Consider the following 25783-nt stretch of genomic DNA (forward strand, 5'->3'; position numbering starts at 1 on the left):
GAAATCACTTCTTTTCTAGTAGGTTTGTAATGTCATGTAGGACTCAGCATTGCAGTTCTTGCAAAAACTAAACATTCAATATTAGTCCTGAGTCCAGTGACTCCACCATCTAGTCGAAGCCTTTCTGTTTGGAGTTTGCACGTTCTCCACATGACACTGTCGATTCTCTCCAGATACTCTGGCTTCTTCCCACAGTCCAAAGACATGCATTTAGTGGGATTCGATTATTAGTGATAGTAAATTTCGCACAGGTGTGAATGTGAGTGTGAGTGGTTGTCCATCTTTCTGTGTTAGCCCTGCATCATATTGGTGACCTGTCCAGGGTGTACCCAGCCTTCCACCCTGTAGTGCCCGGGATAGGCTCTAGCCGTCCCCTATGACCCTGAGGATAAGCAAAAGTGAATGGATGGATGGATAATTATTGTTGTATTGTTTTACACTTTCTTCTTACTCTAAATTGTGTTTGGTGATATGATCCACTTTGTGTGTTATTTGTAAGAATGCGTTAACATCTATCATTATTGCATCTCTAGTGAATAATTTACTGGGCCATTGCATCGATTGAACCAATGTGCAGAAGTTAAATGTACTTCATTAATTCACATAATTCACTTATCAGCTACACATTAGCAGTCAGCACTGGTTAGCTATTGGAACGGCTGCTGTGCTTTGCATGTACTGTTTTTGCAGCTAGTAATGGTCTTCATGTGGATTTTATGTGCACGCTCCCTGCCATTCTATGTTTTCTATTGGTCATGCAAATGTCACACCATGTTACCAGCGAGTGCTCACCAACCAGGAAAATAATAAATTTCAGAGCACAGCGGTGCCATTGAAGCGTTGTATGTGAAGGGCACTTTAGTAAGGTAATCGGGCAAATTTAAGAGTTTATGTTTGATTTGTTTTTGGGATGGGATTCCTAAAGAAGTTTTAAAAAGTTTTCACAAAAGTCAGCCACAACCCTATATCGAGGGTTTAATATGGATATGAGGGGTAGCATCACTGCAACAGAGTTTTTTTTCCACCACTCTGATTGTTTATAGGTCAGTCTGGCTGATCCTATTTTCATCCACCAGTAGACTGCACCTCTAGGAAATTAGGAAAAAAAAATCCACATCATCACATCATCTCCACCTTGTTGAGCTGTTACAGAGCCAAAAAATGTGACATAGACATCTTCCACATATCGCTTTGGTCTTCCAATGTAATGTGTTTTTCATAGAAGATTTATTCATCAGTTGTTTGTTCTATGTAAGACGTGGATGTGATCGTATATTGTCAGTGGTCGTGGTCATGTGACCTAACACAGGTGATTAAAGATGGGAAGGTATGCTTGAAACATCACAAAGTGCATTAAATAAAGAAATTGGAGTTCTGCAGTGTGCCAATCATTCATTTTTTTCCCTTTGAAGATCAAACATTAGCTGCAAGTTCAAAGCAACTTTCAGCTTATGTATTTGTAGCTTAAGAACAAGTGACATTTTTATAGTAAATAAAAAGTCTTCTGTAAAAAAAATCATTTATTAGAAAAATGGTATTTTATTATAGTGATGATAGCATTTTCTCGTAAAGCTGTGTTATCCTTCTGTCAAGGCTGTCTATTTATTATGATAGTAATTAATTATTTAGCATTTATCATTCCTCTGTTAGAGTACTTCCGTGATGAAAGTTTGAACAGGCTGCGAACTTTTATTCTCTACGACAGACTTTTAGTGACTTTTCCCCCAGCCTTCCTCTTTGCCTTTTCTGCATTGTGGTAATTATTATGCTAATGGTCACTGTCATGATTACTATTGTTATCATCATTATTTTCATCATTTGCATCATCGTCCTCCCTATTTTTACACCCATCATCATCATCATCAGCGTCATTAGCATCATCATAATCTCCTTCATTATCATCACCAGTGTCATCACATCTACATTCTGATGTTACAAAGCCCAAAGCAAAAGAGCTGCATGAGACAAGTGGCAGTTAAAAAAAAAAAGAAGAAGAAAACTTGAACCATACTAGCTTATACGCGGTAAATTCCATCATGGAATATTTCGACACACTGCTGTTTATAAACTATATTTCTCTTGTTGTATTATTTCAGTTTCCCAGTGTAATTAAGAGATTTGATTATGTGGCACAAATAGGCAGTGTGTGCAAAGCCTTTCTGACTCTGATGTTTCAGGTTTCCAAAGAAGCCTTCAGCGTTTTAGCTGTTCAGCTGATATCAATATGGAAATACAGGTGTCCTTTTTCAGAGAGGTGCTGATGAGACCTCTGTGACACCCAGTCAAACCAAGTCAGCCTCTGCAGTCGATGAATATTCATGTTTTATCTCTTTCACAATCATTTCTTTCTCTCTCTCTTCCCTCCTCCTGTTCTCAGGGCAATGTGACCTTTTCTTGTGCTGAGCCAGTTTCAGTGGCTGTGACGTTCACTGACTCCCACAGCTTCCTCCAGTTGCCTGGCCTTACATCATGGTCAACAGGGCTAGTGTCTGTGACGCTGCAGTTCAGGACGTGGAACAAGGGAGGTCTGCTCTTGACCTTTGGTCTCCCGCAGCAGGATGGTACAGTTTTCCTATACCTGAGCCAGGCGAGGCTTCGACTACAGATCAGTAAAGCAGGCAGATCCTCGCTGGACCTCAGCGCAGGTGGGCTCAGTCACGATCTGGATGTTTTTCTATTCATTTGCGCATACATTAGAGTATGCTTAATGGTCGCTTCATTAGGTACATCAGTTCAACAACATAACTATCTAATCAGCTAATCACTAATGATTGTAGCATGGTTGTTGGTGCAAGACCAGCAAAACATACATGATTTTCCCACATCTCTAGAGTTTACAGAGAATCGTCTGAAAAAGATATCCAGTGAGCAGCATTTCTCTGGCAGAAAATACTTTGTTGATGCCAGAAGTCAGAGGAGAACTCTGTGGATAGACTGCTTCGAGCTGACAAGAGCAGTAACTCATATACCCACTCATTACAAATGGGTAACAGCAGCAGAAGACCACACTGGCTGCTTACCTGTGACCTAAAAACAGGAAACCGAGGTTACAATCAGCACAGACTCACCAAAATAGGACAGAGAAGTTAAAATATTTGTGAATTTGATGAGTTTCTGTTTTTGCTGTAACATTAAGAGGAAGGAACAGACTTTATGAAAAACCACAAGAAAGCATGGATCCATCCTGCCTTGTATCAGTGTTTCAGACTGCTGCTGCTCGTGCATTGGGTTGGGGGATATTTTCTTGGCAAATTTAAAGCAGCTTTAAACACCATGGTCTACTTGAGTTTTGTTGGCCATGACCACCCTTTACGACCACAGTCATGCCAAACTGGTTTCTTGAACGAGACAGTGATTTCAGTATACTCAAATGGCCTCCACAGTCACCAGATCTCAATCCAATAAAGCACCTTGGATGTAGTGGAACTGAAGATTTGCATCATGGATATTTAGTTGACAAATCCTCAGCAACTCTGATGCTGTCATGTCAATATGGACCAAAATTTCTAGGGAAACTTTTGAACCTTTTTGAATTTGTGGCGCGAAGACTTAAGTTCTGAGAAACAAAGGAGGTCTAACCCAGTGCAGGCAAAGTGTACCTAACGAAGTGGCCAACAAGTGTATGCAAGTAAAAAATGGAAATGGAGTAATTTATATTTTTCTTATATTTGAAATTAAAATCAAACCAAGGTCACATCCTGATTTGAACTCAACCACACCCTGTTCTGGATTTTGTATGTGTGTATTTGTGTCTCAGGCTCAGGTCTGAATGACGGTCAGTGGCATTATGTGGAGCTGAGCTTCAAACATGATCATCTAAGCATCACAGTGGACAAAGATGAAGGAGCCACCGCTCACATCAGCATCTCGGTTCCTCTCACCTCAGATAGTCAACTCTTCTTTGGTGGTAAGAATACCTGCATCATGTACTACTTTTATATAGAGAGATTTTGGGGGGGATTTTCAGCGTTTCTAAAAGCTCTCTATGGTCAAAGTCAACAGATTATACTTACTGTAAGCATGTGCAAGTGCTTTGCTGCCAGAGAAACTGCTGACATCGACAGACAGGGGTAGTTAAAATTCATGCAGGTACTCTGGTAATAATTATCATCTCCAGATCTCCTTTGGAGGTTTAGTGCCACCCAGAGAGGGACAAAGTCATAAAGCTGCTCGGTGGCTCTCAATCCCCACCCCCCTCTTCTTTCATCTTTCTTCTGGCTGCTCCACCCATCTTTCTTCTTCTTTTTCCTCCTTTTTTGTCCTTACTGTATCTGCTATTTTCTCTCTGTCATTCCGTCTCTCCAAATCACCGGTGTTTTTATTTTAAAATTGAGGTTTTCTTCTTTTCATTTCCCTCCATCCTGTTACTGTAGCACATGTATACTTTCTCTCTTCCACCCCTGCACATGTACACACATGGAGCTAAAGACAAACTTGTTAAGAGATCAGCTGCAAAATTACATCCACCTGCCTAATATTGTGCAGGTCACTTCCATGCCACAACAGCATATATCAGAGTGGACAAAAGCCCCCTGGGGGTGTGCATTAGATTGTTTTCAGCAGATCCTCTGGGTCTCGTGGGTTGCAGTGCAGGGTGTCTGTGGATTGGGTTGTGGTGCTGGGTGGTTGTATACAACAATATTTAGGTGATTGTGTCAAAGAAACATTTACATGAATGCCAGGGCCCAAGGTTTCCCAGCAAAACATTTTATTGATCCATGTTATTTACTTGACCTGCCCGTGGTTTGAATGAGGCGTCTGATTGGTGTATCTGCAGTACACTAGCCTACTGCACAAACCTAGTAATGAGGGTTGCTTTGGACACCCCCTTTCCATTGACATTGTCAGTAACACTGCACCTTAAATAACCCTGTTTGTCATTCACAGGATGTAGATTAAATTGATTAATATTTCTATAATATAATGAATATGCATCACTGTAAGCAGCTGTAAAAATACATCAATTTTTTGTTAATGTACAGGATATCTTTTGAAATGGTTTTTTAAAACTTTTTTTTACATGCATTTTCCTTTCACACACCTTTGCCTGCAGCATAAATGTTTATATACTGCTTGTGAATGGTATCACAACATTAAAGAAGTGCTCCAGTTTTTCTAAGAGACAGCAGCCTTAGTATAATGAGCAAAGGATGGCAGTGAGTTGAGCTGTAGTTACATTCTTAACCTCATTTCAGGTGAAACTCAATTGTTATGACATTGTGATCAACACTAAACTTCCTGCTGCGTCTTCTTGACTGCCATAAGCAAAACAGATCCAACAAAGTCTTCTTCTGAGCTTCTAAAATTTAAAGTGACAACGACCAGTGACTCATCTTTCCCCCCTTCTTGTGGTGAGAAGTGCCAAACTGTGTGTCTGACTGACTGTAATTAGAGCAATGCAAAGCCGCGAGCAGCAATGCTGTGTTGGGTCACCGAATGCTGCCATCCAGGATCAACCTGAAGCATGAATCACTGATGGATAAAACATGGGACTCATTCACAGGATTGGGCAGAGAGGATTTATCTGACAGCCACCTCTGGACTGCTTGTGCTGAGGGCTTAAATCAGAGTTCATACACAGAATCCAAAGTCTGTGCAAAGGCTCATCACAAAGAGCAAGATAAGGGAGTGGTAAGCAAAAACATTTTGAGGGTAACTGCCTAAGTAGATATTAGACCATGATGATATTGTGAGTTGCTTTTTCAAATGAATGAATAAGATAAACATGGACTGGGACAGTAGGTGGGGTGGAGGGCCTTTGTTGGTCAGCTACTCTTTTGTGCATGAGGTGATCAGAAAAAGAAAGCTTACTGAACCTTTGTGTTAGTGCAACCAGCAGGTCAAAATAGGTTGACAAAATATCTCAACATCTAAGTATTTGTGTTCTGAAAAGGCTGAATACTTTTGATTTTAGCTCTCCTGTAGGTTTTCTCTGCTGCATTGGGGTTTCAACAAATTTTGTAAAAACTTTGATTGCCTGGATATATAAATGTGTCACATTTCTATCTGTTCAACATTTGTGCTTTCATGTGAAAAACCGAAAGTAAGTATAGCTTGTTTGGAAGGCTTGGATTAATGTCTGCAGGCAGACATCTGGTCTGGGCTTATTTTGTAAAAACGGGACTTGGGCCCCTTGAAGTCACTGAGATGTCCATTAAGTTTGGCTAATCTGGGTTGTGCAACAGTACAATGACCAGCAGTTATACTGCTGAAGGTAGTTCTTAAAGCTCGTCAATCTTGACATGTACTTAGTTTATCACAGAGTAGAGGTCTGTGAAAACGTAATCACAAATATTTGAAACCCCTACCATTTCCAAACAATCTGTTAGTCTTTATAAAACCTAAAGGTGCAGTCTTCAGAGGTGTGATCATTCTACAACTTTGAAGAGTGTAAAATGATGATGAATAATAAAATATAATATAAAAGTTTTTAATAATATTCAGAAGGAGCTGCTTTTTAGATGACAGCTGCAGTTGCAGTGCCTGTTTGTCCCAGCTGACTTTGTTTGCATTCATTCCCTGTAGTCCCTGTAGTTCACTGCTAGGTTTTGGCTCTCCACATTCTGTATTTTAAAAGAGTCAGGGGTACAAAGTCGACCTAACTACAGTCACGACCTATCACCCATTGAAAATCTTTTGGAGCATCATGACAAAAAAATACAGCAAAGGAAGCACTGAGCTCTTAAACAGCTGACAGCCTAACAGGAATGAGAAAATATTTTGCTTTTAAAACCGCAGAGGTTAGTCTCCTCAGGTCTTGCTTACAGGGTATTGCTCAAAACAGAAGTGATGTAGTACGATGGAAAACAACCTCCTGTTCCAAAACAAAAAAACAAGGGATATTAAAAACATACCCCAAACTGTTTCTTTGTTTCCACAATGTTAATGTTTGTTTTTGTGAGCTGGTTTTTATGAGACGTCTGTGGGTTTTTTCTGAATGTCTTATAACGTGCAATTTTTTTAAATCAAAAACGTGAATTTTTGGGTGTGCATTTTTGCACCTAATTAAGATGTGAAGAGATAATTCTCAGGAAGGATGGAAATAAATATTGTTGAGAAAATCTATCTCTGAATTTTTTATTTTAAAAATAATAATCGAGATCATGTGGAATCATTTGGATAATTTAAAAGTCCAACCATTACATGTTTTTCCCTTCTCAGGTTGTCCCACTGAGGAGAGCGCTCAAAAGTGCAAGAACCCCTTCAACACATTTCAAGGATGTATGCGTCTCTTGACTCTGGATGACCAAACTGTTGACCTGATCAAAGTGCAGCAAAGGCTGCTGGGAAACTACAGCCACTTGCAGATTGACATGTGTGGCATCATTGACAGGTAAGTCCCTAAAAGTGCCACCTTTCAAATGTAAGTGTGGTGCCAGGCTGAATGTAAACATAGTGAAGTGATTTGTTAGTAATTACAACTGACATACAAATGACAATACAAGAATAACACCTAATATTAATTATAAGCAGTGTTGGGTAAGTTACTTTAAATTAGTAACTTAGTTACATTACTAGTTAGTTCTATCAAAAGTAACTCCGTTACTAGGGAAAGTAACTTTGGTTTTACTCAGAATTCTCTTATTAATGTGTTGCTTCCCTAACTGCAATACCAGCAAGGATGCCAGTCTTCTAGCTTACTTACTTGCCACAAGCGCACTGTGCCACCTACCAACAGAAAAGAAAAGATAATGTGCATATTTCCACGAGAGAAATCCCACGCCTGGACCGTCGTTGACCGCTGCCATGATTCTAGCCTACGTCACAGTGTCACGTGCGCTTTTTACATCCAACACAAGAACTGCAGTCGTGGTGCTTTCGATTGTACTCGGAACTCGGAAATTCTGCCTTCTGAATAGGAAGATGTAGGTAACACCAGACTGCAGATGAGCTGCATACAGGGCTGGACTGGGACAAAAAATTGGTCCTGGGCATTTTGGCTAGAGACCGGCCCACCATTATAGGAAAAACCATAAAGCCTTTGAATGAAAACAAACGCTGTTGTGACAGCGATGTACACTGTCTTGTTGATATATATGTATCTATCTAATAAACTTAAACCTATTCTGGTATTCTAAACAGTACTTAGCCAAAACCCCAAAACTGCTTGCTTGAGTTAACCTCCTGAACTATCTACAACACATGAGAATAAGAAAGAAAAGTATTTCTTTGTACCCCCCTTTTCCCTTTTCCCTGTTAATGCCCTACCTGGCCCCCTGGCAAAACTTTGCTAGACTCTGCACAGTTACCAGCTGTCAGTCTAAAAAAGGATCCTGGTGTTATTTGTCTCTCAGAAACAGTTCATAACTTCCCTTCAACTCATTCATGTCACCTAAAAGGTAAACCCTTTTTCTCCATCACCTGTTCAGCTCTGATGATTCAGTAAGGACATCTCCTGGTTTCATCTTCATGTTTTCCTCTCTCCACATATCCAAACCGATATCATGACCAGCAGCTTTTACAGCTGTGGCTCCAGCAAACATCACCTACTACTAGAAAGTAATATTAAATAAATCAAGCTCAAAGGTGCTGCTGTTGTTTAACGTGAACTCCGCTGGTTTCCTCTTTCTGGCGCAAAGTGGGCGATAAACAAACAAGAGAGACGGGACTTGCGACAGAAAAGCCGGTCAGCTGATCATTGATCAGTTTCATGATTGAAGTAGAAACAGGAGAGGGAGGGGAGAGAATGAGAGAAGAAGAGGCAGCTGTGCAGCAAAGACACAGAATAAATCCAGCTTTGTGTATTTTTTTTTCATTGTAGCCAAAGTATGGGACAAACTGTAAACGCGTAATATTTTCTCTGAATACGGGACGATTACATTTTTTAGGGGACGGTTGGCAACTCTAATAATTAACCTTATGGATAAAATGAAGTTCACTATCAGTAACATCATAGCACCCCCCCAGCAGTATATAAACTCCGTCATGCTAGCTTGTATGCAGTATGAGTTATTATAACTGACTGTAAAATGTTAGCACAATGAAAATAAACTGTGCATAAACTTGGTTTATATCTGACCCACATAGACTGCAGGTCATAACTTCTTACCTGAAGTTCACCTGACACTCAGACCAGCGGCCGCCTCGCGTCTCTTCTCCTCCTGCCTCCTCCCTCATCCACCTGCTGGCCTCCACCGCTTGCTAATGTTACTGAATCTGTGGAAGCTCCGCGATAGCCACCACCAAACAATTGAGTTATTTTTACACATCTGCCAGCATCTGGCCAATCCACCACCTTTCATTGTTTATACCATTATGGAAAAAAAGAAAACAAAAAATCACCATTGGCTCACTGAGTCCAGCTATGGCTGAATATGTGTTTAGTAGTAATTTGTTTTTGTAGAGGGCTAGCAAAACAACCGTTTTCGAGGGCATTGCCATATTGGAATCCCGACTTCTCTGACGAAGCTAACCAGAAAGCCGTTTACTCGAGTGTGACATCATTCCCAGGTCCGTGTTCCGATTTCCGAGGTAAGTCAAACGCAACACATAAAGTAATGAATAATGACCCTATCTAAAACCCAGTAACGATTAACGCGTTCCTGATTTTGGCATAATAACTACCACTCGTTACCACAATAATAACGTAGTTACTGTAACATGTTACTTAATAACGCGCTAGTTCCTACACTGATTATAACTAAGTACTGGGTAATAATTAGAGATGCACCATGAACGTGGACAGTAATTTTCTGAATTTCAGTGTTCTCCACCCAGTGTATATATCCGTAGACACTATAATGATGATGGACTTGGCTACCATGAAATTACCCATTGGTTTCTGAAGCTCCTTGAGATGTTTACAAGATGTCAGAGGTCTGATTGTGAAATTTGTGATTGGCAAGTCATTAGCCAGTGAGTGTGCAGCAGTTTCATACCACAGATAATCCTTTAGAAACATGATATGACAGTGTATTTTTAAAGAATAGACTCGTCCCTTTCATGTGTTTGCAGCAAATGCACAGCGGCAAATATCCACTAGCACAACCACTAACACACAGTTAGCATGTGAAACTGAAATGGGAGAACCACTAACCACTTATGCAGAGCTCTTTTCCTTTGCTGCTTAACAACCCTTTAGGAGAGCCTAAAGCCTTGTTTGCTGTGCAATTAGGGAATTAGTTGGCACTGAAAGGCAAATAATAACAGGCCACCTTGTGTAGGCGATTATCAGATTAAAAAAAATAATGCATTTAAGTTCTTACCATGTTTCCTTGGAGAAAACAGACTTTGAAAGTAAGAAAAAAGCAACACTATACAATAAGGAATTGGCAGTGGATTTTGTGTGTGCTCAGACTGCGTATGGTTGCCTTGCACCATGCCTGAACACAATTGTCCCTCCTCCCCACTCCCCTGCTGGCCGCTTAATGATCTGGGTCCACGTACGCATCATTTTCTCTCAGCATCTCAACTCTTCTCTCTTTCTTTGCCACTGCTGGGGAGCCTATATGTGGATTGTAGGGGTAGTGGAGGAGTGGAAACAGGCGGTTTCAAACAAACACTTTGATTGAAGCATACTGACAACTTTAGGACGCAGATGCTTTCCAAGGCTATAAAGCTCCTGAGCTTACCACCACCACCTCGACCTTTGTCCACAGTGACTGTGAGTGTGTGTGTGAGTGCGTGTTTTGAAGCCAAATAGATGAAGCTGTCAGAAGGCAGTAATTCTGACCTCTTTGCTTCTGCCAGGTAGCTGACAACTTAATAATACACCATGTCAAAGCACACACACATTTTCAAATAAAAAGAAACACAGGTCACTAAGAGGTCCACTCTTCGTCTTGTTGTGTCTGACTGTCTCTGTGTCTGTCTGTCTGACAAACACACCAGTTTGTCAGCGTGAGCAGAGACTCATAAACATAGAATTTGCTATGCAAAGTCACTGTGTGTGTGTGATGTGAAAGCATATCTAGGAGCAAGTGCAGAGCAGGCAAAAAGAGTGAAAATACATACCTTTCCCTTCTCTTGCTCATGCAATACAGCACGCTACAGCTATTTGAAGTCTTTGTTGGACATCCCAGTCGGGCTGTCCAGTAATAATTTTCAGATCAGGGAAGTTTCTGTGCTGTGTTGCTTTAGCCAGAGGCAGTAATGGAAACCAGGGAGATTGGATGCGAGTCTTGTGATCCAAGCTGTGTTACAGCACACTGTCATTCCATACTATAACGTTTCAGATAAGCTACAAAGTCTTGACTGAGTTAATCCAGAACTCCTGTGATGTGGATTGCGGCTCGTGCAGTACGTGACCAAGTTGCATTGCAAATTGTCAAGCTAGGAGCCCCCTGGAGACGTGTTTGTAAAACTCCGGATTTTCACTGGGTTTGGTGATAAAATGCTATAGGGCATCTCACCATTCGCCCCAATCTGAAGTCTCATTGTCTGTGTTCCTGTCTGAAGCTGCAAACAACTCCCTGAATGTTGAGACAGTTGACAGAAAACTAATGTTTCTGGAAAGTGTTACTCTCTGTGGATGTAAGCAGTTCTTGCCAAGAAAAGTTTAGTTTGCTCAACTTAATGAGGATAAAGTTATGCTGTTGATTTGATTTGTATGGAAGGGCCACGAAAGTCCATCCAAAAATTATGGTAAAAGGATCTCACCAAGTCAATCAAGTTAGGGAAAAAAACTAATTGGAGATTGGAGACAGATGTTTCCCTCATAACAGTCTACAGTCACCGAATCTGTTGTTTATCATTTAAACAGTTAGAAATCAGTTCTTCACCAAGTTTGCTTTACCTCTTTATTCCCCCTTGTTTGTTTTCCAGATGTTGTTGATATCCAGTCCCTGTTTTCTCTGTTTTCTCCTCCGTCCCACTCGTTAGTTTCACTGTGTCCTTCCCACCTTCTCTGATTTTCTCTCCCACCATCCCATCCCGCCCCACCTCTCACTCTTTTTCTTTGATCTTTTCTGATGCGTTGCACGGCTGAGGAAGATTTTACACTATAGTACCCAGGAACTTTCGAGTAGAACAAGACATTTTTGAAATGTGGGGTTACCATCAGGACATTTGGCAAGTAGTGTTAGGGGTTCAAGTCTAGTATTATGTCAGTGAGGGTTCTCACAAGTATACAGACATGTGCTTGTGTGTGTTGACAACTGATTAAAACTGATTTAGGGGTTAAATGCTGTTGTAGAGCTCCTTTTCACACACAAGATTAAACAAATGTAACACAGCTCATCATTTCATAGTTAAAAAGAAAGTCTTTATAAGAGTCAAGAGATTAGGTTTTACTGTACCAAATGTAATTTCTCTTGTATGTACAGTTGATGTTGATGTTGTTTGCTACTGACAACTGTAACATTGGTACACATCATTCATCTCATTAATAACTACATACAAAGTAACACAGTATTCCAAAAATATATAAATAATCCATTATTGCTGCCGGGGTGTTTAACAGCAGTAATGTAGTGATGGATGCAGCAGTGTCTGTGTTTTAAATGGCTGCACTGAAAGGAGGTGAAGGGTGTGTTTTTCTCTTTCCTGATGCTGTTTTCCTCTTATGCAGTGAGGAGTTTGGTTGTTGTTTGACTCCCATGCTCTCCGTGGCCTTTGTGTGAGGCAGCCTTTTACTTCACTGACAGGCTGCCAAAACATGCTGAAATTCCACAGTGTAGAAAACTCTGCTATCGTGTGGTAGATGAGAAGTACACTCTGGGCAATGAAAGAAAGAAAAAACTAAAGTCCACCATGCAGTACCATGGACACTTGAGCACACTTTTACTTCACAGACTTTCCACATTAGACCCCTGCTTTCTGTGTGAACCTCCAAGTACCCCAAGTTGACTTGTTAAACAGTGTATTCATGGGTAAGCATTGTGGAAATGGAGTGTATTGTGCTATTTTTTGCCTGCTTGGTGTGATGATTTAGAAATAACTGGAAACCACCTTTTTATGGGAAAAAAAGTCCTGCTTAAACAAATTAAAAGTTAAAGTGGGCTTGAGCAATAGTTGACCAGGCTGACTGAAGTTCTTTGAAGGTCTTTTGTTAACTATTGGCTGCTTTTTCACCTATTTTCAGCCCACTTTCCAGACCTGACCATTTTCAGAGAAATGTCTTTTTGTTTGCTAAACCACTTAACACTGACCTATGAGTCATTCAAGCATGAAAAAAGGCACCCAACTCAAGGGATGAACCAGAGTTGTGTCCACACATCAGCAAAGAACCAATTTAAAATTGTACCTTTAGGCACTTTGTCACTAGCAACTTGTAATAAAAACAGATACCTTTTGTAGTAGAATCTACAAAAAGTGGTTGACAGATATGAAATAGTATTTTTGCACGTGTTTCCCAAAGAACTTAGCATATGTTGGCATTTTATGCAGCATATCCTTGAAGTAAGTTGAGGAAACTGGTAAGTTGATGATAGAAGATGTGATAGAACAGTTTCTGAAAGTCTTGTCCTTAAGATCTGAGAGATGGTCATTCTGTTAATTCTGTTGCTCTGTCATGGTTTGGGGCTACATTTCAGCCAATGGTGAAACAATGTTGGAACTATTAATGTAGTAAAATAACATCAGATCTTGATCCACCATGGTACCATCTAGAAAACAGGCCATGTCATTGGGTTTAGGTCAGGTGACTGTGGAGGCCAGGTCATCTGGCGCAGCACTCCATTACTCTCCATTACCCATTACTCCATTGTCCTGTTGAAAAATAAATGATAGTTCAACTTAAACACAAACTGGATGGGATGGCATGTCGCTGCAGGATGCTGTGGTAACCATGATGCTTCATTGTGCCTTTGAATAAATCCCCAACAAAGCAAAGCACCACCACACCACCTCCTCCATGCTTCACGGTGGGAACCATGCATGTAGAGACCATCTGTTCGCCTTTTCTGCATAAAGACGCATAAAGACGTGACAGTCGTCACCAAAGACCTCAGATTTGGACTTATCAGACCAAAACACAGATTTCTACTGGTCTAATGTCTAGTCCTTGGCTTTCTTGGCCCTAACAAATCTCTCTTCTGTGTGTTGCTTTTCCTTAGTAGTGATTTCTCAGCAGCTATTTGACCTAAAGGGCTGATTCACTCAGTCTCCTCTGAACAGTTATTCTAGAGATGTGTCTGCTACTGGTACTCTGTGTGGCTTTTATCTAGGCTCTAATCTAAGGTCCTGTTAACTTGTGATTTGTGAAGCTGGTGACTCGGGTGAATTTATCCTCAGAAGCACAGGTGAATCTTCCCAGGGCGGTCCTCGTGTGAGCCAGTTTCGACGTAGTGCTTGATGGTTTTTGCGCCCACACTTGAAGACACATTCAGAGTTTTAGCAGTTTTCCAGACTGACTGACCTTCAGTTCTTAAAGTAATGATGCACTGTCATTTCTCTGTACTGAGCTGATTGGTTATTGCCATATTATGAATTCTAACAATTGTCAAATAGGGCTGTCAGCTGCGTACAAACACGTCTTCTGCACAACACAACTGATGATCCCCAACCCCATTAAGAAGGTAAGAAATTCCACAAATTAACCCTGACCTGTGAAGTGAAAACCATTTCATGTGACTACAGAATGAAGCTCATTGAGAGAAGGCCAAGGGTTTGCAGCACTGTCAACAAAGCAAAGGGTGGCTACTTTGTGCAACTCTAAAATATAAGACATACTTCGAGTTATTCATCAGTTTTTTCCTTGCTAAATAATTCCATATATCTTACTTCATATATTTAAAACAGATCTTAAAATGTCCTCAGAGCCAACGGAAGGAATTCTGACAGTGTGATGTCGTCTGGTAAAAAACAATAAAAAGCAGCACTTCTAGAGTGTGACTTTTGTAATGTAGACAGGGAGGTGTTGGAGTAGTCAAGCCTTAAGAAAGTTAATGAATGACATTTTCCAGATGGGAATGCAAATTTTGCATTAATGTGCGATTTCACAGATTGCAAAAGAAAACTAAGGCCCATTACTGCAGTGTCCTTGTGTGTTGTGCACATGCAAATTAGCTTATAAGTGCTTATAAATACAGTTTATGTAATTGCACTGGGTCCCAGCTAAATATACACAAAATTATTGTTTTGCAGCTCTCTTAATGTTTTAGGCTCACAGGAGGAAGTTGCTCATCTCACCTCTATTAGGAGCAGGACACATGCATTGTGATCCTGTGAGAAACATTATGCAGAGCACAGGCTGCACAGAATGGAAAGCTTTGCTGTTGTGGCTGTATGCTGTGTTGTGGGAGAATTAATTGAAAAAAAGAGAGGTATGAGTTTGATAAATAATGTAGCCATGGCGGATTGGTTGCCTAAGCCAACAGACGAAAAGACAAAGAATTCATGGAAAATCATTAATGTGTATTTATAGGCTATATATTTAGTCTGTGAGAGACAATAACCAGAAGGTGTTTGTATAAAGGGGTGCAAAAGAGGAGCAGCTATGGAGCACCACAGCAGACTGACAAGACAAAAACGCGTGGGACAAAAGTGTTTCTTCTCTTTAAAAAAAATAGAAATGCAAACAATAAATTGTGTCTTTTTTTTCTTTTTTTTGAGTGGCAGGTTGGGTGGGAGTTCAAGAGTTTTGTCTGTGGATCCTACAATGTTAGTTAACAATACTAACACAACAAAGGAACGTTTCAAGCCACCTACATCTGAGAACACACACCTGTGCTCTCATTGACACTGAAATAAAGACTTTTTGAAAGACTTTGTATATTCGCCGTCTCTCCTACACACCTCATCAAAACAGTTAGGCATGCTGAAGGTCTGTTGTTCCGTGCATAAACTTTTTCAGATAACTTTAGAAAAAACTCTAAACGTCTCTCTCTCTCTGTCTGTCTCATTCTTCAAGGTGTTCCCCCAGTCACTGCGAACATGGAGGAATATGTACTCAGTCGTGGAGAACCTTTCACTGTAACTGCTCCAACAGTGGCTACAGGGGAGCCACCTGCCACAGCTGTAAGCAACCAGTTTCATCTGAAGCTCTTTAAAATGCCTGAAGCCTAAAATTTATCTAGGAAGAAGTAGTGACATTTTTTTCCCTTTAACTTTTCATTTATTATTACGTGACACAGATTTGTGTATTTACACATTGAGCAGAAATGTAAGTAAATGTAAGTCCAACCCTTACTCTCTTGTGTTGCTTCTCTATACTCATCAACTAGCCGCCAGCTCTCTCAGCATGGCTTTGGGGTGCAGACGATGTCTTTTTGTCTGTTTTTTGTTAATAACTTTACCAGCGAAAACAGTAGAAGGCTGCTCATACATGCGTGTTATGTTATTTCCTACAAGAAAAGGTTAATATTTAGGACTTTGTACTATTTACTTAATAAAATAGAGGCCACATGCCCTCCAATAGTTATTTCACTTCCCTCTTTTTCTTCTCAGGCCATTGTTTCAGAACTTTAATTAGCCATGTTCAAATGGAAATAGGTCAGTCGGATTGGTGGTACTTCATTATGCTGAGTAAATTGGACTTCTATTCAAAAGTCTTAAAAGGTCGTATTTTTTGCTTTTTGACACCTGCAGATATCCCACTATCTCTCATCTTCGCTTGGTGTATTTGTTCAGTTTGAATATATGTATGTATTAATGTCACGTGAAGGTGTGTGTTTGAAGTTTGACAGACTGGATTTCACTCCCAGTGGACACAATCATCCAAAGGTTCACGCTGAAATCAAACACCCATCCAGCATAAAAAAATACATAATATGTACATTTCATAATGAATAATGAATAAGATTCTCTTGCAGAGAAGTTATCGGATTAAAAAACGTGCCTGAACTGGTAAATTTTTTATATGTGATATCAGTTTATACCTAAACCGTATCCAGTGCAGAGAGGGATGAAAGGTGCTCTAAATAGCTTCTCCCGATTGCATTAGGTACTTTAGAATTAAGTTAAACATGCTTTTAGTGGAAAAAAAAAAGCCTAAAAAGCTGTGGTTGGTTTTCATTGAAAGTTACACTTTACCTGCAGGCCTGTGGAGACTTGTGAATAACTTTGCCCCAAATTTGATATGCTGCTTCTTAACAGAAATAGCCCGGTTGGTAATACATAATGCAGAAATAAAGTGTCATTTTATCCACCGAGGAAAAGCTGAACAAAGAACAAAGGGATGGCATCCTGCTGCAGATGAAAGCCACAGTTTTCTCCCACTTCTCACTTCAAAGAGCACGCATCAAGTGCAGCGTCAATATCCGACTGCGACTTCTTCCTGCTTCCTTAATAGTTTGATTTTTAAATGTATGAGTTTCTCCTCAAAAAGTTTTTAAAATTGTTATATGGGTCCCCCACATATGAACTGCAATCAAACATTCAGAATAAATCACTTAATTTAATCGTCGGCCTTAAATGCGTTAGAAAAAAATAAGGGAGAAATCAAGAAAGATACGACGATGATTGGAAAAAGAAATATAAAGAGGGGGTTAGAATAGGAGTAAATGGGAGGCACATAGCAAGCAAAAAAAAGGAGAGTAAGTCTCAAGGCAAACTGTTCTTTCCACATAAATAGATTTCAACTGAGAGACTGCCTACAGTATTTTAGGTGAGTCAGATTAGAAATTAAACTGATTTTTTGCTTTGCTTGTGCCGCTGAGCATTAATTGAATCCTTCTACACGCTGGTGGTGTGAACAGCTCTGAGCTGGATTAGGGCCAGGTCTCCCTTTTTCTCTCTCTCTCTCTCTCTCTCTCTCACTCTCTCTCTCACACACACACACACTCACATCAGGGCAGTGTCTTGGGGAAAAGTTAAACAAGCATTGACGTGGCTGTTGCTGCTCATAGATGGACTCAGACATATTCCCTTGTGGATGTGTGTGTGTGTGTGTGTGTGTGTGTGTGTATTCTACACAACAAGCATTATGTAATCGTAGGGATTTATATAATTTGCTTTCATCTAATTTTTTTTTTTCGCACAATTACCAGTTTTATTGTTACAATTTTAATTGATGGACACAAATTTTAATTGATAGATGTTTTTAATTATTTGAAAATCACCAATCTTCTCATGTTTCCATGATTTTTTTTATGCACATACTCTGGGTATACATGTACATATGTACTGGTGGGCATGTAGTCTGCTTGACTTTTATACTGAAAACAGTCAGTGACTATCTGGTAGGGCTGGGCGATATATCGAGTTTTTTAAAAATATCGATGAGAGCAAGAAATGTGTAGCGGTGATAGTAGAACAGTAATGAGACTTGAAAAACTAGAACAAATATGACTGGAAATGGAGAACATTAGCCTTGAAAGTAAAAGCTCTGCCTCACTACTGAATTTTAAAAACTTGTCATATATCATTTGAAGGCAAACACTTTCTAGTTCCAGGTTGCGGTGCACCTTTCACAGTTTCACTACTAGTCAGCAAGTAGTTGCTGAGTGTTTGCAGACAAATGAGCATCTTTCTTGCAAACTAGTGCTAGCAACAAAATAACAGGGAAGTTATGACCACTTTTATCTTGCAACTGTTGGCAATCTTCAGCAAACAATTGCCTAGATGACTTGCCCATGTAACTGGTGCCTATGTAACTACAGTCACACTAGGGAAAATTATTGGGACTGTGTTTGATGAACTTTAAATTTCATTGCCTTTGAAATCTTTCTTTCAAAGTCAGATCTGCAACCATTTACAGTCAGTCGCTGTCTTCAAAGCAACTTTAGCTGCTGAGATGTTGCTATCAATATGCAATTACATGGGGTCAATTTGACAATTACATCCAACCTATTTGTGATAAATCCCAAAGCCGCAAATCCATTGCCATCTACATACACAGAATTTCAATTAAAAAGAAATACAACTATTTTAATGTCTCCATATTTAGAATCCTGCCAGAACCTGACAGGTCTGGAACAGAAATTTAAATTTAAAAAGTCCCCACAAATAGTTCAGTACTTCCTGCACAGAAAAGTACTGGCATAGGAGTTTGACAACCTTGCTTTCTTATAGGAACATAACCAGAATGCATTGAATTGGTAACCAGTTGATTTAAGTTCTATTGCAAAGATATCAGTGGATATCAGAGTGACTCAGATTGTTTGCAACATTTTGGAAATCAGTATGGTTTTATAAATTTAATGTCTGTTGCAAATCTGCGCAATCGCCTTGCAGTAGAAAGTTTTTAACAGAACATTTTGAAAATGGCTGTCGAATGCAAAAAAGTGAAAGCAATCCCCCGCAATAAAATATATTTCATAAGCTGAAGTCTTATTTTTACTCTAGTGTGACTGAGCCATAAAGCAAGTGAGTTATTTTTATGTGATGTGACACATAATGTATTAACTGGTAGTGTTGGCTCTTTATATAGATACAACAAATAAACAAGAATGTATTTGTTGTTTGAAATTTGTATCATTCAATTGCCAATATTAGAAATAATAAAAGGGTTACATCATGTGAATTCAGTTTGACTGTATCGCCATCCCACGTCTGACTGCCATTTATTAGGATGCATGTCACGGTTTAATGGTCCCAAGCGTAGCTAAGAAATCAATAAGTGTTGATCCAGTTTATTAAAGTTTACGTTTTTTATTGTTTTCTTTTCCTCAGCAATATATGAACAGTCATGTGAGGCATACAAACACAAAGGCAACGTGTCAGGGCATTACTATATAGACGTGGATGGCAGCGGACCAATCAAACCCCAGCTGATTTATTGTAACATGACAGGTATGGTACACAAACGTATTCTGTTTCCTTTTAAAGAAAATGCGCATTGTTTTTGTTTGTTTCTTTAGTTTGAAAGATTGTTTGGCTCCCAGCGTAACTATGTGCACACCTTCTCTTGGTCTTTTCACCCTGCCTGTCTCTCCACCAGAGGATAAGACGTGGATGGTGATTCAGCACAATAACACAGAGCTGACCAGAGTTCAGTCCTCCGCTGAGAGAAACCAACATTTTGCCTACTTTGACTATTCCTCTGAAGAGGAGCAATTAGTGGCTGTCATCAGCCAATCAGAGCACTGCGAGCAGGAGCTGTCCTATCACTGCAGGAAGTCCCGCCTCTCCAACACACTTGGTAACATCTGGAGAAATAGTTGTTAGTTATTATGTATTTAACATAAGATATTCAGAAGAAGGGAGGTGGTGTGAACTGCTGATGTATTTGATTTAGTAAGAAATTAGAAATCATATTATAATACTGGTGCACATTTGTTACTGTCTTTGCAACACAAATTAAGTGGATTTGTTTGGTTTTATAATAAAGAATCATCCATCTATCCATCCATCGATTCTCTTCTAACATAGGGCGAGAGGCGTGGTACACCCTGGACACAATCACACCTATGGCCAATTTTAGAATCACCAGTAGAATCACCACTGACTGCACTGACTGACTGAGTGCTAATCACTGTGCCAAAGATAAAAGAAATGATGAAAAAATAAAAAGTAAACGAATTAAAACAGATGAATGATAAATTCTCTACTGGGGATGTTTCATCATTATCTTTATAGGAATCACCGTCTTCATACCATTTCAAAATGACTGTGAAATTGATTGCATTTGCAGTCTAACTCTTCCCTGTAGTGAAAAATAAATTAATGCTTAATCACGTCTTTATCTGTGTGTGTGTGTGTGTATGCTCAAGAGGGTGCTCCTTTCAGCTGGTGGGTGGGAGGCGCCGGACCAGGTCAGAGCCAGACATCTTGGGGTGGAGCCCTGACTGGTACCCAGCAGTGTGGTTGCAGTCTGCAGGACAGCTGTCTGGATCCAAGTCACGACTGCAACTGTGATGCCGACTACGACCAATGGTACTGTACTTTGGAACTAATGTGAACTATTATGGTATCACTCCAGGCTGTAAGTTCTATTTAAATCTGGGTTTTTGATTCTTTGCGTTTTAAAAGAGAATAGCTTTTGTTACCATATCATGGAAAGCAGGCAGAGTGTGTCACTGCATTTTGAAAACACGTGCATGTCTCTGAGATTCTTTTACAAACTGATTTGGTTGCTTCCCATGACATTCTGCCACACTGAACAGGAAAGAGCCATAAAACAACAAATCCCAAGATATTTAAACGCCTCTCCCTTTTTGTTATCCACTCCTTTTTTATTCAAATCCTTTTATCCATCCTGTAAGCAATTCTGTATTTAGGTCACCTTCTCCAATCCTGTGACCAGTTCTGCAGTTAGACCCATGTTGTAACCAATCCTGCTGCTGCCTGCATAGCCAAAGGTCCTTCATTCTATTATCTCTTAGCCTAAATCTGTACTGGGGAACTCTATTTTTATAGACTCTTCTCCTGCCATCAATATCTCATCAGATGCACGGCCGCTGGATGCCGCCTAAAGTCCCAGATTTATTTTTTGACTACATTTCACAGCAACAAAGCAGACTGCTGGAATTTGAAGCACCACAGAGCCGAGCTCGTGTGGTGAATTTACAGATTAATCACTCGACCTGCGTTCGTTCAGAGACGGTTTTCACAAGACATTGTTTCAGACATGTTGTGTCTGCTTTTCTCAACATCCACCAGTGAGCCTCTGAGAGCAGACAAGCACAGTCGAGAAATGAGGAGTTACTAATCTAAATACGGCCTGTCCTATTTTTTCAGACACAGTTTTGTTTGAGTTTTAATGGTGACAAGTTTTAGCTTTGCTTTGCATGCATGATTATTCAGCTTTCTAATACCGATGCTTTCTCACCTTCCACACTCTCTTCCTATTCTTTCTTGCATTTCTTTGCCTTTTATGCAACCCTCCTCCTCTGTCCCCTCTTGTTTTTCTCATCTTCCCTCTGCTGTCTCTTCTTTTCATCCTTGTACCTCAGGACTGAGGACTCAGGCCTGCTTACCCATAAGGAGACCCTCCCAGTAAGGTCTCTGGTGCTGGGAGACATCCATCGGCCTGGGTCAGAGGCTGCCTATAGGGTCGGACCGCTACGTTGTCATGGAGACAGTAAATCCATTTAAATTGGTTATGGTTTAGCACAATGGGGGATGATGTTAAATATTGAGACCTCAGTTTTCTCCATGTGAATATCATACATATTGATGATGTTTTGATGGAGTACTCAAGAAGTAGGTTTTATTCAACCACAGCATGAAGAGAATTCAAGTAATTAGTGTATCCAATCACCCACCATTTAACTTGTTAATGGGAAAAGAGTCTGCGCAAGCTAATTAGTAGCTAAAATATGACTTTATTTTTGCTCTTTAATAACAACTAACACAAAGATATATAGCAAGCTAATGTAAGTGATAGATTTTACCTTGTGTTAATTGCTTCTAATTTTACCACTTAGTTTAATGACTACATAAATAAATGGCTTGCTAGATAAATCAGCCTAAATGAGATAGCATAGCTGGAGTTATGCCTTTATTCTTAGTTAATTAGCTGAACAGTTGGTTCATTTGTTTACCATGCGATTTTCATTATATAGCCATCATAATGAGTTTTCTTTTAATAAGCTTTGTTCCAAAGTGATATATCAAGTTTTTATAAGAAAGTTTTACATCCCTTTTTTATGAGCAAACATAAAGATATGGTATGACACATTTAAGAAGTGATTTTCTTTTTCTTTGCAGAGAACTTCTGGAATGCTGCATTTTTTGATAAGGAGACATCCTACCTTCACTTCCCCACCTTTCAGGGAGAGTTGAATGCAGACATCTCTTTCCTGTTTAAAACGACATCGTCCTCTGGGGTTTTCCTGGAGAATTTGGGCATCAAGGACTTTATCAGGATAGAACTCAGCTGTAAGTGAGAACTTAATGTCCTGAATAATTGTTATCGAATGCTCAATGCTTTCTTGATTTATTCTAAATAACTGATAATGACAGTTTATAAGAGGGATTATTGCATTTCTGCTTCTATTTGAGATTAACTGTGCAGTTGTTTCACGTTAACTTGGCAGAGGAGAAGATTTTCTCAGTGTTTACAAATGTTTTTATTTGTTCAGACACTGCTAACTTCAGCCTCTAGCCACAGATGCCTAGAGACTGCTGAGTGACTCCCTGGCAACTGCCCCTCGCTAGAGAAAATGAGTCGACTAAAATCCTCCTTAAATTGTTTGCAAGAAGATTGCGACAGTCTCCTGTAGTTTCCAGTTTGTGCCAAAAGTTTTCAGGTCGTACTACTGCTCAGCTCTTAGTTTATAGAGCAAACGTGCATAGAAGTCAGTAGCCGCATGCAAACTACAGGCTGCCAATTATGATGATTAAATTGTCCCATGTTTTTGTTGATCTTCTTGCAGTTGACAGTCCAGTCAAGGCAAATAACAAAAATCACAGCAGCAGTTCCTCAAAAGCCTATTACAGTACAAGAGGTGGCTAAAAAAATATCTGTTCGTATATATCAGGAAGTTGCAACTAATTGGCCTGTAATTGCAATATTTTTCCACCCAACTGAATAAAAAAAATCAGAAAATTAAAATTAGATTACAGAGTGATTCCCAGTGAGCCTAGACATGTATTACTGAACATTAGAATTATCATTACTTTTGATTCCAAATTAGGCTTGGTTGTAACAGTCTCAGCACACATGCAATTTCCCACACACAGATACACACAGGAACAAACAGATGTGAGTCTTTTTTTTTACTGCCCTCGGCTGGTCTCTAAATCATCTCAGATCTGCGTCCAGCTGTCTGTCCATGCTGCCAACAGATGGGCCGGTGGGAGGAAGTCACTTCACACTTCTGCCAACATATGATGATGGACGAACATGACTGACTAATGGGTTTGCTGAAAGACGGCGCAGTCTGCAGCCAGACTGCAGGGAGAAAGAAGTCTATAAAAATATCACTGAAAAAGCCACAAAAGAGTTTGATACACTTTAGTTGCTAATAGAAAAAACATGAGTAAAAAAAGAGATTTCTTGCAAGTCAAAGCTTGTTTTCTCAACTGTGTTTGGATTTTTCTTTCTTTCCTCTTTTTGAAAACAAAGCAAGAATCTGACTCCTTGCAGTCATTCTACTCTGCCCACATGCTTAACTAATACAGTTTGAAATTAGTGTAATTATTTGATTTGGCTATAATTTAATTAAATTTTTTTTTTTTTTTTAAATTTTTCCAGTTACAGCAATATCAAGACGACTCTGGCACCATCTGATCTACATTAGCTTTAGATTTGAATATACGTACACTATCATGTGCTTTAAACTGATTTAAGCCAGAGCTTCATCCTCCCGCTCCAACTACTACCAGCTTTGCCTTTACTGGACAGCTAACAATGAGAAGATGACAGTAAGCATTGGGCGTATCAGACCGGAAATGAAGCATGGTCTGGCACTGGCACTTATCATACACTGGCCCTACATTTTGTGCAGTTTTTGTCATCCATAAATAAATGATCAATGATAAACCTCTTAACTTCTTAAGCCTTAACTTCAAGAGGGTCATCAGTTTTGGGACACAGTGTGATTATGGACTGATCTTTGGAGAATCGTGGTTTGCAGTGAAAATAAGCACCCCTTTGATCATTTTCAATGAAGATTTCCGTGAATCAGATGTGGTCTGCTGATGTGAAGGCTTCTTCACCCAATCTTTGTTTTTAAGGCTTTTATATGATCTTTTTTATCTGTGAATAATCCTCTTCAGCTTCTACGGAGGGTTGTCTTCTCCTTCGATGTGGGGAATGGGGCCACTGGATGTACGAGTGAAGACGAGCCTCCCGTTGAATGACAGCCTGATGGCACAGAGTGCAAGCTGAGCGAAATGTGAAGGAAGCATCGCTGCGTGTCGATAATTTCCCCGCCGCACGCACGAAGCTCCCACTGACGGATCATGCATCTGCAGCTAAAACAGCCAGTTATTTATAGGTGAGGAGCAAAAGTTGACTTTTTTTTTCAAATATTAGGGTTTAAGAAACCTGAGGAACATTTAAGTGAGAAATGTCAAAGGGATTTTTAGAATTTAAGGTTATCAAGATTAGGCACTTTGTGAAGAAAAATATTGTCTCGATTTGAATTTGATGGCAGCAACGCATCTCAAACAGTCTCAAATGCCAGAAGGCAAGTAAACTAAAAAGAAACAGCTGACAATAGCTCAGCAACAGGAGTGGAGATTTAAAAAAAGCAACTTAGAGAGGCAGAATTTCTCAGCAGCAAAGGTGGGCAGATGGAACAAACTTCAGGAATAATGCCTCACACTGTAAAGGTCGTGAATACTTCTCAGCAACCATCTGGAGTACATAATATCATCAAAACAGAATCTAGAGAAATGTGTGTGCAAGGGACAAGGCTGAAGAGGCTGAGTGCTGACTGGCCGCATGCAGTTGCAGTTAAAGATGTTTAGAGCACGACATAAAAAAACAGGACTGTTAGCTGCTAGAATACAATATCAGACAAAAACATGACACTGTTCCTTCCCCACAATTCCAGGAGCTGGTCTCCTCAGGCTGAATTTTAAAGAGGATGCTGCCATCAAATTCAAAATGAGCTCAAATGGGATTTTTCTTAAAATTATGTTTTTCACTTTAAACATTTGTTTAAAATGTTTTCTGTGTTATGTTTTGAATAAAATATGGGTTAATGAGATTTGCAAACCATCATTCTGTTTTTTATTTATATTTTACACAGTGTTACACAGAATTGGATATGTACAAACACATGCAAAGACAACCTGATAAAAACAGAATTTAATTCTTGCAGTTTCTACCCAACCACACAAGTCCCACATGGACACCTGTTGGAGGTGGTCGTACTGATTATCTGCATAGTGTATGTAAAATAAGAGCAAACCTTACTGTTAGAGTCCAATCCAGTTGGTTTTTAGGTATTTAGAAAGTTGTGAGGAGTGATTAGAAGAGCTGATGATTTTGACTTTACCAAGAAAGAATTCTGCTATACTGTATGCAGGATGTGCTGAATTCTGTTTTTCTAAACAATAATTACTCTGG

The 25783-nt window shown here is 39.7% G+C and overlaps 1 pseudogene across 1 annotated transcript in view; it reads left to right on the forward strand.

Annotated features, from left to right (window-relative positions):
• LOC146498894 (contactin-associated protein-like 4) overlaps positions 1–25783 on the forward strand; it is an 88207-nt pseudogene that overhangs the window by 43349 nt on the left and 19075 nt on the right. Inside the window, exons 7-17 of the transcript XR_014870126.1 lie at positions 2378–2645; positions 3758–3907; positions 7162–7333; positions 15791–15897; positions 19492–19611; positions 19760–19960; positions 20532–20694; positions 21714–21841; positions 22471–22645; positions 23059–23064; positions 24495–24704. The product of XR_014870126.1 is annotated as a contactin-associated protein-like 4 (transcript). The remainder of the gene's footprint in view (positions 1–2377; positions 2646–3757; positions 3908–7161; positions 7334–15790; positions 15898–19491; positions 19612–19759; positions 19961–20531; positions 20695–21713; positions 21842–22470; positions 22646–23058; positions 23065–24494; positions 24705–25783) is intronic.

Source organism: Neolamprologus multifasciatus, chromosome 17 (genome assembly GCF_963576455.1).
Source record: "Neolamprologus multifasciatus chromosome 17, fNeoMul1.2, whole genome shotgun sequence".
Classification (NCBI taxonomy): Eukaryota; Metazoa; Chordata; class Actinopteri; order Cichliformes; family Cichlidae; genus Neolamprologus; species Neolamprologus multifasciatus.